This window comes from Dipteris shenzhenensis, chromosome 13, assembly GCF_047967505.1.
Source record: "Dipteris shenzhenensis isolate YYH24624 ecotype China chromosome 13, Dip_SZ_1.0, whole genome shotgun sequence".
Lineage (NCBI taxonomy): Eukaryota > Viridiplantae > Streptophyta > Polypodiopsida > Gleicheniales > Dipteridaceae > Dipteris > Dipteris shenzhenensis.
Genome location: NC_141608.1, coordinates 38,013,542 through 38,029,289, shown reverse-complemented (window position 1 = coordinate 38,029,289; position 15,748 = coordinate 38,013,542).

Genomic DNA, 15,748 nt, shown 5'->3' with positions numbered 1-15,748 from the left:
CGATGCTATACTATTGGCATATACCAACTCTATGTATTCCTTAAGGGTTGGTATATATAGATGGTTTAGGGATGAAAGTTGGTATATACCGATGGTATAGGACATAAAAGCTAAGAATAGGCTATTTTTTGGATCTTGAAATGATTTCCTTGCATTCTATGTTGTGATTTTAGAGGTGTGCAGATAGAAGGGATGAGTGGAAGCTCATCAGATGATGCACCAATGCCGGGGAGTGCGGAGTGGCTTACAAAGAGGTTGTATTGTCATTGCAGTAATTGCAAGCGAGAAGCATGACATCAATGCCATATTGCCATGCACCACTTGCAGATGTATGGGGAGAAGCTCTCACCAATACCGACCGTTGGTGGTGGTGATGGATCATCTCGGTAAGTCAATGCTATTTGAGTTCATGATTAATATTGCATGTGTACTTTACACGAAACCTTGAGGCACGATCTTGTATTTACACAAAACCTTGAGACAAGATGAGGAGGGTGGCAAGAGGGCGCGTATACCTTCATACTTTGAGCAGGAAAACAGCCTCCCAAGTGTGCCTGATGATGACGAGGGTATGGTGGACATGGTGGATTCTATTTTTTGGGGCACTACATCACATGTACACATGATGTTCAAGTATAAGGCCATGGTGCAAGAGTTGCAATCAATGTGTTTGTATGAGGGTACTGGGATGTCAAAACTACGGGGTTGTCTTTCAATCTTGAATATACAAGAAAAGTATGGGTGGTCTGATACAAGTGTCTCAGCATTAATGAGGTTAGCACATAATTTATCTCAATTTGGATCTTGATTGTTTTGAGAATCATCATACTTTCTCATTATTGGAAGTATATGTACATTTGAATTGCAATAGGTTGCTCTAGAAGATGTTGCCTGCACCAAATACCATGCCTGCATCAAGAGATGAAGCAAAAGGGTTACGCTCGACATGGCCTATAGTCTTGGTGAATTACAATATCCCACCATGACTAACAATAAACAAGGGACACCTCATGCTTGCATTGGTTATGCCAGGGAAGTACAAGGCCAAAAATATGGATGTGTACATGGCACCTTTAATAGAGGAGTATATGGAGAGGCATATAGGTCTTTGATATTTCTAGAGCTCCTAGACATACCAATGACATTTTGGTTAGGGGAATCTTGATGTGGACCATGCATGACTACGTAAAATATGGAGACTGTGCAAGTACATGGTTGTGTCTTTACATGTATAATGATACTTTTATGACTCTCTTTCTAGCGCATGTCTTATACTAACACATTTACGCATGCATGCAAAACTTGCAATATAAGTGGGTACCATGCTTGTCCTATTTATGGGAAGGGTTTGCATACGGTTGTACAACATTCCAAAAATATGAGGAAAATGGTTTGTGAAAGGTCATGCTTGATACCTTCTATTGGACCATCTTGCACGTAAAGGCTAGCTTGATGCGCCACCACCATCTTTGAAGGCAAGTGAATGGATTCAAGCTTGGAGGGCGAATGGAGAGGAACCTCCTCTTGGTATGAAGAGGCTATCTATCTTTCATGAGCTTCCTTATTGGGGTTAGTTACAAATCAATCATCTCTTAGAAGCCATGCATATCTTCAAGAATGCATTGCTAGAGCATGGACATTAAGCAACCAAAAAAATTTTAACAATGAAAGAAAGTCCCAAGTAGAAAACATTCCAAGTCCAACCTCCTCCTGGTATGAAGAGGCTATCGATCTTTCACGAGCTTCCTTATTAAGGTCAATTACAAATCAATCATCTCTTGGATCCCATGCATATCTTCAAGAATGTGGGGGCTACCATTTGGGCACACTTGGTTGGTTCCAAAGACTCGAGAGGAGTGTAAGAAGACTTGTGTGCTATGAATAGGATGTCTCATTTGTGGCCCTAAGTGCATGCTTCAGAAAAAGTTATCCTCCCGAAAGCAACATGGATCCTCTCTACGAGGGAGGAGGCAGCGGTCAAGGTGGACATTGCCTCTTTTCAAACACCAAGAGGGTACATGCGTTGCTTGAAAGGAGCATTTTCAAAGGACAATAAGCTTAGTGGACTCAAGTTCCATGATTGGCACAAGGTCTTACAGGTATTCTAAGCTGTAAAATTAGTGTACCGATAATCGTGATGTGTTAGCGTAATTATGATTATGTTATATTGTTGACATGACTTCTTTGTTGCTTTGATAGTTCATCCTCCCAATTACAATAAAAGGGTGCTTACAAGAAGATGTTAGAAATGCTATATTCAAGATCAGTGGTATTGTGAGGTATGCTTACTATCAAATCGCATTGATTGCATTTTCTTCAATTTAAGCTGAATAATATGTAGACTGATTATGAAAATATCTTACATGGGCATGTGAAATAGGTGGATATCTCATAAAGAGATCTCCATATCCAACATCAAGAAGGCTAGGGTGGAATCCATTGAAGCTGTATGCTTGCTTGAGAAGCACTTTCCCTCAAGAATTATGACAACTCAAGTCCACTTGCTTGTGCACATAGTTGATGAGGTGGCTATTGCAGGTACTGTTCATAATCGGTGGATTTTTTTCTCGAGCGGTTTATAAAAACTTTGAAGGGATTTGTAAGACAAAGAGCAAGACTAGAAGCAAGCATGGCACAGGGATGGCTTATGCAAAATTCATTAGTATATATCATGAAGTTTCTTACATCCATGGATCCCCATATGTCGCAAGCTTGGCATAACAAGGATGATGATCGCATTGTTGGCGAGGTTCCCCAAGGAAAAGGGATTGAAAGAAAGATGAGCGAAGAGCAAATGGAGAAATTCAATAAGTTTTGTATCCTCAATAGCCCTGAGATGCAGAAGCGGATTGAGGGATATGAAGTGGCCAACGCAGAAAGAATAAATGCAAGGATGAGATTCAGAGTAATGTACAGATGATCGCAACCATATCCATGGGATCTGGCTCTTCTCCCCACTCACATGTCACTTGATTGGCTACAACTGGCTCTACGTAAAGCCGAATGTGCTGGAGAGACAATAAACAAGCACGAGTGAGAGTTATCATCTGGATGTATGATGCATGTAAGTTTCTTATCTCTTGACGTAATTAAGTAATTATTTGTGGCAATATACACTATAAAATAGATGCATCTTCATTGTTTTAATGATGCTCTTTTACAGTACAAAAAGTATAGTGCATTTTGGTCATATGGACGACATTTTTGCATGGAACACATCGATTCAAAGAGAGTCACATATGATTGTGGAGTCATGGCTAACTTCACACAAGATAGCCGAGCAAGTGCTTTAGATACGAATCTTCTCTCCTCACAATTGGATTATTGTGGAACCATATGTGAAATCTATGAAGTGGATTTCAAATGATTTAGTATTTTCATTCTTGATGTAAAATGGTTTAGAACTATTTACAATGGTCCCCATGCGACAATGAGAAAAGATGGTAGTGGTTTTTTTGCAATAGACTCCACCAAACATTGGACCGATGAAAGTGATACTTTTGTTCTTCTTGAGCACTGTAAGCAAGTGCATACTAATGATTTAATTAATCGAAGCTTTCATTCTTAAAGATCCATTGATACATGTACTTAAGCATAATTTCATATATATAATTGATGACATTTGGCTCCCATCTTCAATATAGGTGGTTTTTCATCCGGATCGTTCTGCAACAAGATGGTGGTATGTGATCCAAGTTGCACCACGAAGTAAGCAAATTTTTGAAGATAGAGATGTGGATATGGAGATGCCACTACCAGTGCCAAATCCAATTGATCCTGATGAATCTAGCGAAGAAGATGAAGATCACATTATAAGCCAAGAGGAAGATGCGCATAATGACATCGCACGGGAGGAAGATGGAGATCACGATATTGAGGAAGAAGATAATGATCATCAAGAATCACCATACTTTATTGAAGATGATCAAGTACTTTAAGGTGAACGTACGATGCTAGAGTATGATGATGATATAGGAGATCAACTCGGTATAGAGTTAGAGATAGACTTGTTTGGCACGTTAGGCTTGATGAAACAGTTGATGTAAATGCTCTTCATTGATTTTTTTCATCTCAAATTTGGACATGAATATATGAGCTTCAAAGGCTTGATGTACATGGTCTCATACTTTTATTCTCTCAAAAGATCAAACATGTATGAAAATTTAAAAAAATTGTCATTGGAAAAAACTAACTTTTAAGCTCTATATGAGAAAAAAAGCTCTGTAAAACATCGCTATAAAAAAGTATCTTAGTGTCGCTATATAGAGACACTTACAATTCTGATAAATGTCGCTATATAGTGACTTTAGAAATGGTCGTGGCTATAGAGCAACATTTACCTAAAGTCACTATATAGCGACGCTTTATGAGATGTGCTTCCAATACCGATGATTAGCGCCCTGCGCGTGCTAAACATCGGTACTTAAACATCGCAATAGGATCTATGTGTAGTAGTGTCTCCTGTGGCCTTTTCAATAATTTATTTTTTCCTTTACAGTGAGTTTAGTACAAATGGGCGATCCAAACATGTGCTTGCTTGAATGTCCTTTTCTTTCGTCACAGAAATGAGTGATCCAAACATTTGCTTGTTCAAAATGTTCTTTCTATCATCACTTGTCACTTGGGTGCCACCTTCATTCACTCTCATCTGACTTCCACCCCACCTTCATTCTTTCTCGATATTTGAATGGTGTTATCATGGGCATTCTTCATTTGTGCTATCTCCTTCTACTTCCTCCTAGGCAAAGCATCTTTATGAACTTTGTAATGTGCAAAATAATTGATTGCTGTAATTTTATTTTGTCTTCTACATCATACCCCATGTGCTTCTTTGTTTTCTTTAATCTTGATTTCCAAGATACTATGACTGTTTCTGTGGAAAGCCTTGAAATTGCATCATGGTTTGGGACCCATTCCTTTTTTAGACAACTACTATACAATGTATTGTTATCCTGGTTCTCCTTCCTACCCCTTGGCTCATACCATACTATTGTAAATGTTGTAGCTCTCCCCTGGTCATCCATGCTCATGTCAACTACTTTCGTAACCCAAAACTTCATGTTCTCATGTTCATCATCCGATGGTCGAACTGCAAAAAAACAATGGATGTCTATGTCTATTTGAGGCATAAACTCTCTCTTCTTGGGTCCACAATATAGATGTGGGAGCAGCAATTCAAATTCATTTTCAAAGAGACCACATGCTGGGTGCAAGTCATTACCAACATCATTTGGCCAAAATATAGGCCGTTCTCCCTTAATATCATCTTCTCGCATTTCTACAAAGTCTTTTATCAATTGGTAGGTCTTGCTAATTACAACAGTAGTGTGTTCCTTCCAAGAGGGCTTCTAATCAGAAAATCTCCAGAGCATTTCCTCTTTGTATGTAATAAAAGCTTTTAAGCCTTCTATTTCACCTTTTAATTTCTCGGTGAATTCTTTTATAGGATCCCATGTTGGATGCATTTCTTTGCTTGGGATTGAAGTTAAGAGAGAGTAAGGTTCTTCAGGTTTCCATTTTGTATCAAGAGAATAGTGTTGCCACTGCATCACTGGTTTTTCATCCTTTAAGAAAAAGCAAAAATAGTGTGGAGCGCTATGACCTATCAGGGCATCGCCACCTTTTTGTATGAAAGGTAGAATAAAGCTCTTCCAATCATACATCCTCTCAACCATTGAGCATATTGTTCCTTCCCTACGGCCACTAACTTGCCTCCCACATTTTCTTATCAAGTCATCCATCATCTCTATGTCCTTGTGTCTTAATTCTCTTGAAATCGTGCTAAATACCTGATTTTTTATCCTCATGTGTATGCCCAACCAACAAAAACCTAACTTTAATTTCATTGAAGATTCTATGAGCGATTAGCATTGAGCAAAATGCAAAGAAGAGTACATTCTTATTCTCTCGTCTGCAATTGTCTACTTGTATTCTCAAAGTCATTGGTAGGTGACCTTTTTCTACACTTACATTGTGAATTGCCTTCATAACAGATGTTACAACTTGATTGCTATCATGTAGATGTAAGGAATCAATCCATATGTCTGCAAAAAACTTAAATCCATGCACTAACACTCCACATAGATGTGTCTTTAAAAAGTATTTTCCTTGTAGCTTAGGTGGAGTGTTAACGAATCGAGGTCATGTTGTTGTATTTTGATCCATACCATCTACAATAATGCACATGTACTCATTTGGGTGAGAAATAGCTTGCTCCTTGCAAAATGCATATTTTATTCTAGAATGTCAAACAAGTCCATGATAAAATTCTCTCTTTTTCTTGTAAGCTTCTTTTTTTTTTGGAGATGTTGCACTCTCAAGTGCTCGCTTTAGATCATCACAGTTGTTGCACTTTGACATTTTTTGCCTCTTTGGTATTTTAACATGTCCAAAGCTTTTTTTCTAAAGAGTATACAAAGTATGAAAAGATGCCGGTGCATGCCCTCTTTGCCTCTGTGTTTCTCCAATAGAGTTGAATACTTTTTTTTTAGTCTGACCTATCGAAAGATGCATTTCTAATAGATGGGATTGCGGTAAAGAATTTTCATAAATGTAATCTTTCAAAATTGTTGTTGCCGCAATCATTGAGGCTCTTGTTTTGGGCCTTCCTATGTTTCCATGAATTTTAAATTTAACTCCATACTTTGCTTTATAAGCCAAATTCCGATATGTGCCATGTTATAATCCTGTAATAATGTGATATGCATTATTGCAAACACTTTTTCCATTTATAAGAGGCCTTATTTGTTGTCCCAAACTTTGCCTTCTCTTATCATTTACAAGAAAGCAAGACAATCTCGTGAGTAGGTATTCATTTCTTCAGCTCCCTTTCCTTTGCTAGACATGTTCTCTATAGCCCTTGATGTCATGTAAGTTAATGGATCGCATACATCTACACTTAGAGCATGTAGATTGCATTGTTTTTAGCATAACATCTTCATTCATTACTCTTATTCTCTTTGGTTGCTTTTCTGGATCTGCCTAGACTCGTTGTCATTTCATGCATCTGTATGTCCGTTTTGGGACCTTCTGTACATTCTTATTTGGATTTGTGTAGTTCTCCTTGTAAGATTTATTTGTCATGTTGTTTTCATGGGATGTTGCATCCTTGATCTTATCACTCTGATAGTCAAATAATGAATAGTCTTTTGTTGATGTCATCCTTGCTTTTGATACATTCATCAAACCATTTGTAACATTAACTGTTTCACAATCAAAGTCAAATACTGAATAGTCCTTTGTTGATCTCATCCCTACTTTTGATACAATCGTAGAACCACTTGTCATAGTGGCATTAGAGTGTCCAGAATGATCTTCAAACTCATCTATTCTTGAGAGAACATCACTCATTGATGCACTTTCCATGGATTTTATAACTCCATAGTCTTGAAACTCCTCTACTCTAGAGATAACATCACTCATTATATCATCGTGCATGATTTCCATAATTCCATAGTTACTTGGTTTGACTCCAAGAACTTTTTCAGTATACATGAAGCCATCCATGCTTGAAAAGATATCACTTTTGACATCTTTGCCCAAGTTCTCAATGTGCATGAACTCATTCACCCCAGATAAGGCATTACTTGTGAAATCTGTTTCTTGCTCGATACCAATGAACTCATCGACTCCTGATAAGACATCAGTGCTATAGTTAAGTGCATTGGAATCATCCATCTCTAAAGGAATAGAGCTTGGTACATTGGCATATTCTTTCAATTCTTTGATGTTGCAGTATACATTATGTTTATCATTAAAAACCACATGCCGAGTCTTTCCAATCTTTAAAAATTGAATGCTCCATCTCAAATCCTTACCTACCTCAAAGTAGGGACCATCCAATGAGATTGAATTCTCATCGATACCATCCTCCAGTAACTTTTTGAATTCTCATCTGCGCAAATGTCCAATGTTCCACTTGTTCAAATCCCAAGACTTGACCTTCTGCTACATTCTTATTTGCAAATGATAACATTTGTAAAATATCTCCTACTCTAAAATCCAAAGATATGCACTTTGTATTCCTAATGACATGTGTTGGATAAGTCTCATCTCTGTCCCATGCAATAAATGCTTTGTTGAAAGTATTATAGGGCATAACATCTCCAAGGATTTCCATATCCCCACACTTATGCTTTAACTCAACATGTGCACTAAGAATCCTTGATACAATAACCACCACCTTATCTTTGCCAAGTCTTCTTAAGTGAAAAATAGAATTTGGATCACATTCATGGATTGTAGCAAATGCAACCACTTCTCTTTTGCAACATAGAATCACCTCCATCCTCGAAAAAAATTTTGTAGCCATCTCCTTTGTGAGTTTCCTTTGCACACAACCTGTAACAACCATTATAAAGAACATTAGTCTTTTCTCAATAATCTACTTTATTAATTATTTAAAAATCTAGATCCTATTTAAAAAATTAATTAAACCCTAAACCCTAAACCCTAACCCCCAATCCCCAAACCCTAAACCCTAATTCAAGCCCTAACCCCTAAATCCTAAACCTTCAATTCTAATCCTAAAACTCTAACTCCTAAATCCTAAACCCTAAGCCCTCAATCCTAGACCCTAAACCCTAAACCCTAACCTCAAAACCCTAAACCTAAACCCTTACCCCTAATTCCTAAATCCTCAATTTTAATCCTAAACCTCTAACCCCTAAACCTTAAACCCTAAACCCTAAATCCTACACCCTAAAGCCTAACCTCCAAGCCCTGATTCCCAAACCTTAACCCATAAACCCTAACCCCTAATCCCTACATCCTAATCCCTAATCCCTAAATCTCAAACCTCTAAACCCTAATCCCTAAACCCTAATCCCTAAATCCTAATCCCTAATCCCTAAACCCTAATCCCTAAATCATAAATGTTAATCTTGATGCTCCTCGGGGGGGTCACTCATCATATGTAACTCTATCACGTGAGTTCAACAAAAGGATATTTTTTATTTCTAAAATTTACAGAAATAAATATACATAAGGGACTATTTTAAATAGTTTTGGAAAAAAATTACAGATTTGTATAGAAAAGGGGTACATTTTATTAATGAAAAATTTTACAGATAAGGGATTTTAAATATAGGCCTTGAATGCACGTGATATAGAGGGTTTGTACATAGTGATCCCCCCGAGTGATGCTCTAAACCCTAAACCCTAACCAATAAAAACTAACCCCTATGTAAAGAATGAGGGAGAGAGATAGGAGACTCAAGTGCAGCTTTCTTCACAACACACAAAAGAGAGAGGACACAAGGTTCGAGGGTGAAGCCTTTCTTCACTTTTGCACACAACAACAATACAATAGAAGAGGGAAATACCCTATATGTCAAAACCTAGAATACGTGGTTCATATGTGAACCCAAACCAAAAACATACGTGGTAGTCTAACTACACCACGAGTACACTAACATAGGCGGTGACATAAATGATAGTCATCCAGGAGATATATCGGTGGTAGAGCTTGATATCTCAACACTCCCTCTCAAGCTCAAATCCATCTCACGTACACCAAGCAAGCTCCTAAATCTGCGAAGCTTCTCGGTACCCAATGCCTTCGTAAAAATATCAGCCACCTGCTCCTCAGTGCTGACATAGACAAGATCAATCTCACCAGCTAGAACCTTCTCTCTCACAAAGTGAGAATGCACCTCAATGTGCTTCGTTCTAGCATGATAAACTGGGTTATTAGCAAGCATGATGCTGCTAATGTTGTCACAATGAATGACAACTGCTGCATGAATTGACTATCCCATATCTGCAAGTAGCTTCTGTAACCAAGCTACCTCACATGCAGCCATTGCTGCACCCCTGTACTCAGCCTCTGTGCTCGACAAGGCAACTGTTGGCTGCTTCTTGCTGCTCCAACTGATGGCACCACTCCCAAGGGAAAACATAAAACCACTAGTAGATCTCCTGTCTGAGACACTACCAGCCCAATCAGCATCTGTGTATCCATGTACCTGTAATGCACACCCAGCTTCATAAAACAGTCCATAATGCAATGTGGACTTCACATACCGCAGTATGCGCCTAGCCGCATCCAAATGTGGCTTCCTCGGTGCCTGCATAAACTGACTCACCAGCCCCACAGCATAACTCAAATCTGGTCTGGTTATAGTCATGTAAATCAAGCTACCTACTATGCGCCTGTACATAGTAATATCTTCAAGAAGCTCACCTGTCTCTGCATTGAGCTTCACATTCTGCTCCAATGGAACAGAGATAGGCTTACAGCCTGTCATCCCATATTTGGACAGCATGTCCAAACCGTATTGCCTTTGCAACAACCATATCCCACTCGGGGATCTAATAACCTCAATGCCCAAGAAGTAACGCAGCTCTCCCAAATCTTTCATCTCAAATTTCTGCTTCAACAGCAGCTTCACTTCATTAATGTCTGCATCACTATCACCTGTAATAATCAAGTCATCAACATAGATGACTACAAGCACAATCCCTCTGTTTTTCCTTTTCACATAAAGTGAAAAATCTGAATTGGAAATCTGAAATCCAATAGTGACAAGATATTGCCCTATCTTGTCTGACCATGCCCTCGGCGCCTGTTTTAAGCCATACAAGGCTTTGCGCAACCTGCATACAAAATCGGGGTGTGAATTATCCTCATAACCTTCTGGCTGCATCATATAAACCTCTTCCTGCAAATCACCATGCAAGAAGGCATTTTTCACATCCATCTGATGCAACGACCATCCCTTTGCAGCAGCCATAGCAATTACTGCTCTCACGGTTGCCATCCTTGCAACTGGGCTGAAAGTTTCCTCATAGTCAATTCCATATGTCTGCGCAAAACCTTTGGCAACCAATCTTGCCTTGTACCTGCTAACAGACCCATCAGCATTGTGCTTTACTTTGTAAACCCACTTGCAGCCAATAGCCTTCTTATCATGAGGCAAAGGCATCAAATCCCAAGTGTGGTTTGCATCCAAGGCAGCCATCTCTTCATCCATAGCTGCTTTCCAATTTTTATGCCCTACTGCATCCTCAAAACATGTGGGCTCTGGCTCCTCTAGAACCTTGACCATATAAGCATAGTGATGTGCTGTATACCCATCATATCTCAGCCTGTCAACTGGATACTTAATACGAGTGGACCTCCGTACAACTGGATCAGTTGCAGGAGTCTTTAAATCATGCCTGCTTTTCCTTGCACCAGGTGTAACAACAGAAGGAATCCCAAGTTCCTCATCAAGGCTCATTTCAGAGCCGCTTAACTCTCCATCAACATGAGAGCTACCAGCAGACACATCAAACACTGGAGCATGGTCTACTTTTTCTTTTCCCTTATGTGATACCTGCACAACACTATCAGGGCTGCCATGTGACGATTCACTAGATCTCAATCTCCCTGTCCATGCATTAGATCCACTAGTAGAGGACTCTCTGGGTCCACTCAAGGCTTGAGATTGCTGCTCTGCATTTATTGCAGCATTCCCATTTCCTGCATCTGCATCTCCTACCATAACAGTTGGTGCATACCAGCTGCTCATTTCATCAAAAACAACATCTCTGCTCACTTGCATTTTGCGGGTGGAAGGGTTATAACAGCGATACCCTTTCTGGTGCAGAGCATATCCAATAAAGATGCATTTTTCTGCCTTTGGATCCAGCTTTGTTCTCTTCTCATCAGGAACATGAACATAAGCTATGCAACCAAATACCTTCAAGTGAGAAATATCTGGTTTTTGGCCTGTATACATTTCTTCAGGCGTCATGCCATGGACAGCTGCAGTGGGGGTTCTGTTCATAATATAAACAGCAGTTGCTACTGCTTCAGCCCAAAAATAATCAGGCATGTTTTTCTCATTTAGGATCGCCCGTCCTACTTCTGCAATATGCCTGTTCTTCCTTTCTGCAACCCCATTCTGTTGAGGGGTAGACCTGCATGAGTACTTCCTTTGAATTCCCTGTTCTTTCAGATATTCACAAAATTCTTCTGAAAAGTACTCTCCCCCTCCATCAGATCTTAGCACTTTAATATGCACACCTTTCTCTTTTTCAACCATGGCCTTAAAAGCCTTGAAATGGCTGAACACTTCACTTTTGTGCTTCATAAAATAAATCCACACCTTCCTAGTGTAGTCATCAATAAATGTCACATAATAATGGCATCCACCAATAGAAGCAGTTTTGGTTGTCCAAACATCTGAATGGATCACTTCCAAAGGTCTTCTGCTCACCTTAGCATTTTTGGGAAATGCATGTCTGGCCTGCTTACCCATTTGGCATGCTTCACATACCTTTTGCATTCCCTCAACTCTGAATTTAGGCAAACCTGCAACAATGTTTTTCGTTTGCATAGATTTCAGCCTTTGTATATTCACGTGCCCAATGCGCTTGTGCCATATCTCAATATCTGCAATGACACCTCTCCCATGCGCAAACATAGTAGCTTTCACCTCAGGCATATCAACATCCAAGGTGAACATTCTGCCATTTTTGTTGCCTTTTGCAACCAAGCGGCACTTATTTTTCAAGTCCTCAACAAAGCATCCATCAGGATTAAATCTAACCTGCAGACCTTGCTCAACCATCTGGCCAACTGAAACCAGGTTCTTAGTGATTTTTGGAACATGAAGTACATCTGCCAAGTACTTCGTTTTGCCATCCTGCATAGCCAATGGCACTTTACCAACCTGCGTAATTGGGTGCGCAGTATCATCACCTGTTTCAACATAACCTGGCTTATCCAAATTTCTAACATCATGAAACCACTCACCATGACTGGTCATGTGGTTAGAGGCACCTGAATCAACATACCAAACATCATTGCAAGCTGCAGCATCTCCTGACATGGAGTTAACCATATGTTGCATCACAAAAAGGTGCTCATTTCTATCGTCACCATGCCCACTTGATGATGCATAGTTGCTTTGCTGCAACTTCCCACTTTTGATGTAATTCTGTTTTTTATAGCATGTATTCTCCTTGTGTCCAGGCTTTCCACAATAATAGCATTCTGTGCTGCTATTTACTTGCTGGTTCCTTTGCCATGAACCACGGCCTCTTTGGCTCCCCCTGCCTCTAGAACTACCACGTCCCCCTCCATAGGACTGGTTTTCCTGTTGTTGCTGTTGGTTCTGATTTCCTGCACGGCCACCAAAACGACCTCTTCCTCTACCCCTGCCTCTACCTGTATTCGAGTAGAAAGCAGTCTCTTGAGAAGTTGAGGTGGCTGAACCACCATTCCTTTGCTCTTCACTCAGCAAGAGAGCAATAAGTTCCTGAAAATCAGGAAATGTTTCACGGACTCCAATGGATGTCCGAAACTGTGCATAATCTTTCCCAAGACCATTCAAGGTCACAGACACTAAGTCCTCATCATCAACAGGTGCTCCAATGGAGGCAAGAGAATCTGCAAGGCCTTTCACCTTCAAGGAATACTCATTTATATTCATATTCTTCCTTTGCACATTGTGCAACTCCTACTTTAGCTGCATCTTTCGTGCTTTGGTATTTGTGCTATATAGCTTCACCAATGTATCCCATGCCTCCTTAGGCGTCTCTAGATCCTGTATATGCACAATCATAGAATCTGAAATGCTAACAGACAGCCAATATAGGCATTTTTTGGCTTTTTCATGCCATTCTTTAAAGGCCTTCAATTCAGTAGGAGTGGGAGCAGCACCCAACACTGGTTCTGCAGTTTCACCACTGATGTACTCCCAAACTCCCTTTCCCATAAGGAAGTTTGTCATCCTGAACTTCCATGCTTGGAAGTTGTTCTTGTCAAGCTTCTCACTGACAATGGTAGACAGATTCTCAGACATTTTACAAATCACGAATTGCAACAGCAACCTGTAAACACAGCAAATGCCTCACAAGGGCAAATAGCAAAACTTCTGCAAAAAGCCTCACAGGGGCAGATCTGCAACACTGACGAAAGTGGTATTTCACCACACAGTCACTTCCTAGTGACGATTTTGCATCAACAGGCAACAGGCATGAATCTGCAACTCCCAATATCTCTGCACACAGGCATACAATGCAATTTCTGTGGCACCTTTCCACCGACTAGCCGCGCAGTGGTCGCACAGCGAAAAACAGGGCCTTTTTCTGAGTGCCTGTGAAGAACTTCCGCCTTCAAAACGGGCCCCGAAACGGCCTCAATTAAAAAAAATAAAGTCACCGAGGGCTTCGCCCCCCTCGCAGCATATACTGCGCTCTCGCCACACCGCGAAGGGCTTCTCAATCTGACACAGTGCACTCCTGCACTTCTGGCTGTGCTACCTGCAGAGATTTGCTCCCAAACTTGAAATAGGAAAGCAACACTGGTCCTCTTACCAGGACACCACAAACTTGGCTTGCTTTCTTGAGCTCCTTACCACGAACAAGGCTCTGATACCATGTAAAGAATGAGGGAGAGAGATAGGAGACTCAAGTGCAGCTTTCTTCACAACACACAAAAGAGAGAGGACACAAGGTTGGAGGGTGAAGCCTTTCTTCACTTTTGCACACAACAACAATACAATAGAAGAGGGAAATACCCTATATGTCAAAACCTAGAATACGTGGTTCATATGTGAACCCAAACCAAAAACATACGTGGTAGTCTAACTATACCACGAGTACACTAACATAGGCGGTGACATAAATGATAGTCATCCAGGAGATATATCGGGGGTAGAGCTTGATATCTCAACACCCTAATCTCTAAACCATAAACTCTAACTCCCAAACCCTAAACCCTAAACCCTAACCCCCAAACCCTAAAACCAAAGCACCAAACCCTAAACCCTAACTCACAAACCCTAAACCCTAAAGCCTAACCCCCACCATCAAACCCTAAACCGTAAATCCTATGATTGTTTTCAATAATATCATTTATTTAAGTAATAGTTTTAATTAGGATTCATAAGTAGGAGTGGAATTGATTGTAGGAATGTGGGAATGGGAGTGGGAGGTGGGAGTGTGGGAGTGGGAGAATGGGAGAGTGGGAGTGTGGAAGTGGGAGTGGGAGTAGGAGAGAGGAGGTGGGCATGGGAGTTGGAGAGGGAGTGGGATTGTGGGAGGTGGGAGTGGGGGTGGGGGTGGGAGGATGGGAGTGGGAGTGGGAGTGGGAGAGGGAGTGGGAATAGGGGAGGTGGGGGTGGGGGTGGGAGTAGGAGAGGGAGTGGGAATGGGGGAGGTGGGGGTGGGAGGATGGGAGTGGGAGTGAGAGGTGGAGGTGGGAGGATGGGAGTGGGTAGGAGAGGGAGAGAAGATAATGTGATGGAGAGGCCAATGGAAGAGGAGATAATGATATAGAAGGACCAATGAGAAAGAAGCACTTGAAACCCTGGTTTCTCTTATATATACTCTTCTCGTCTCATTGTTTCTCTCATTTCAACAAGGAAGAGCAAGAGGAGAAGCAAAAGGAGAAGCAAGAGCAAAAGCAAACACAAGCATAGATCTCAACTTTCTTCTAAGTACTTTTTTTAAATTTGTATTCTTTGAAATTTTATTATAGAGAGAGAAGTTAGAGAGAGAAAGAAAAGAGAGAGAAAAGTGGAGGAGAGATGTTTAGAGAGAGAGTCTCACTGCCTCGACAACGAGAGAGAGAGAGAGAGATAGAGGGAGAAAGAGAGGGAGAGAGAGGAGAGATGTTTAGAGAGAGAGAGGGAGAGAGAGAGAGGAGAGACGTTTAGAGAAAGAGAGAGGTCAAAGAGAGAGAGAGAGAGGAGAGACGTTTAGAGAGAGAGAGAGGGTGAGAGGTAAAAGAGAGAGAGAGAGAGTGAGAGAGAGG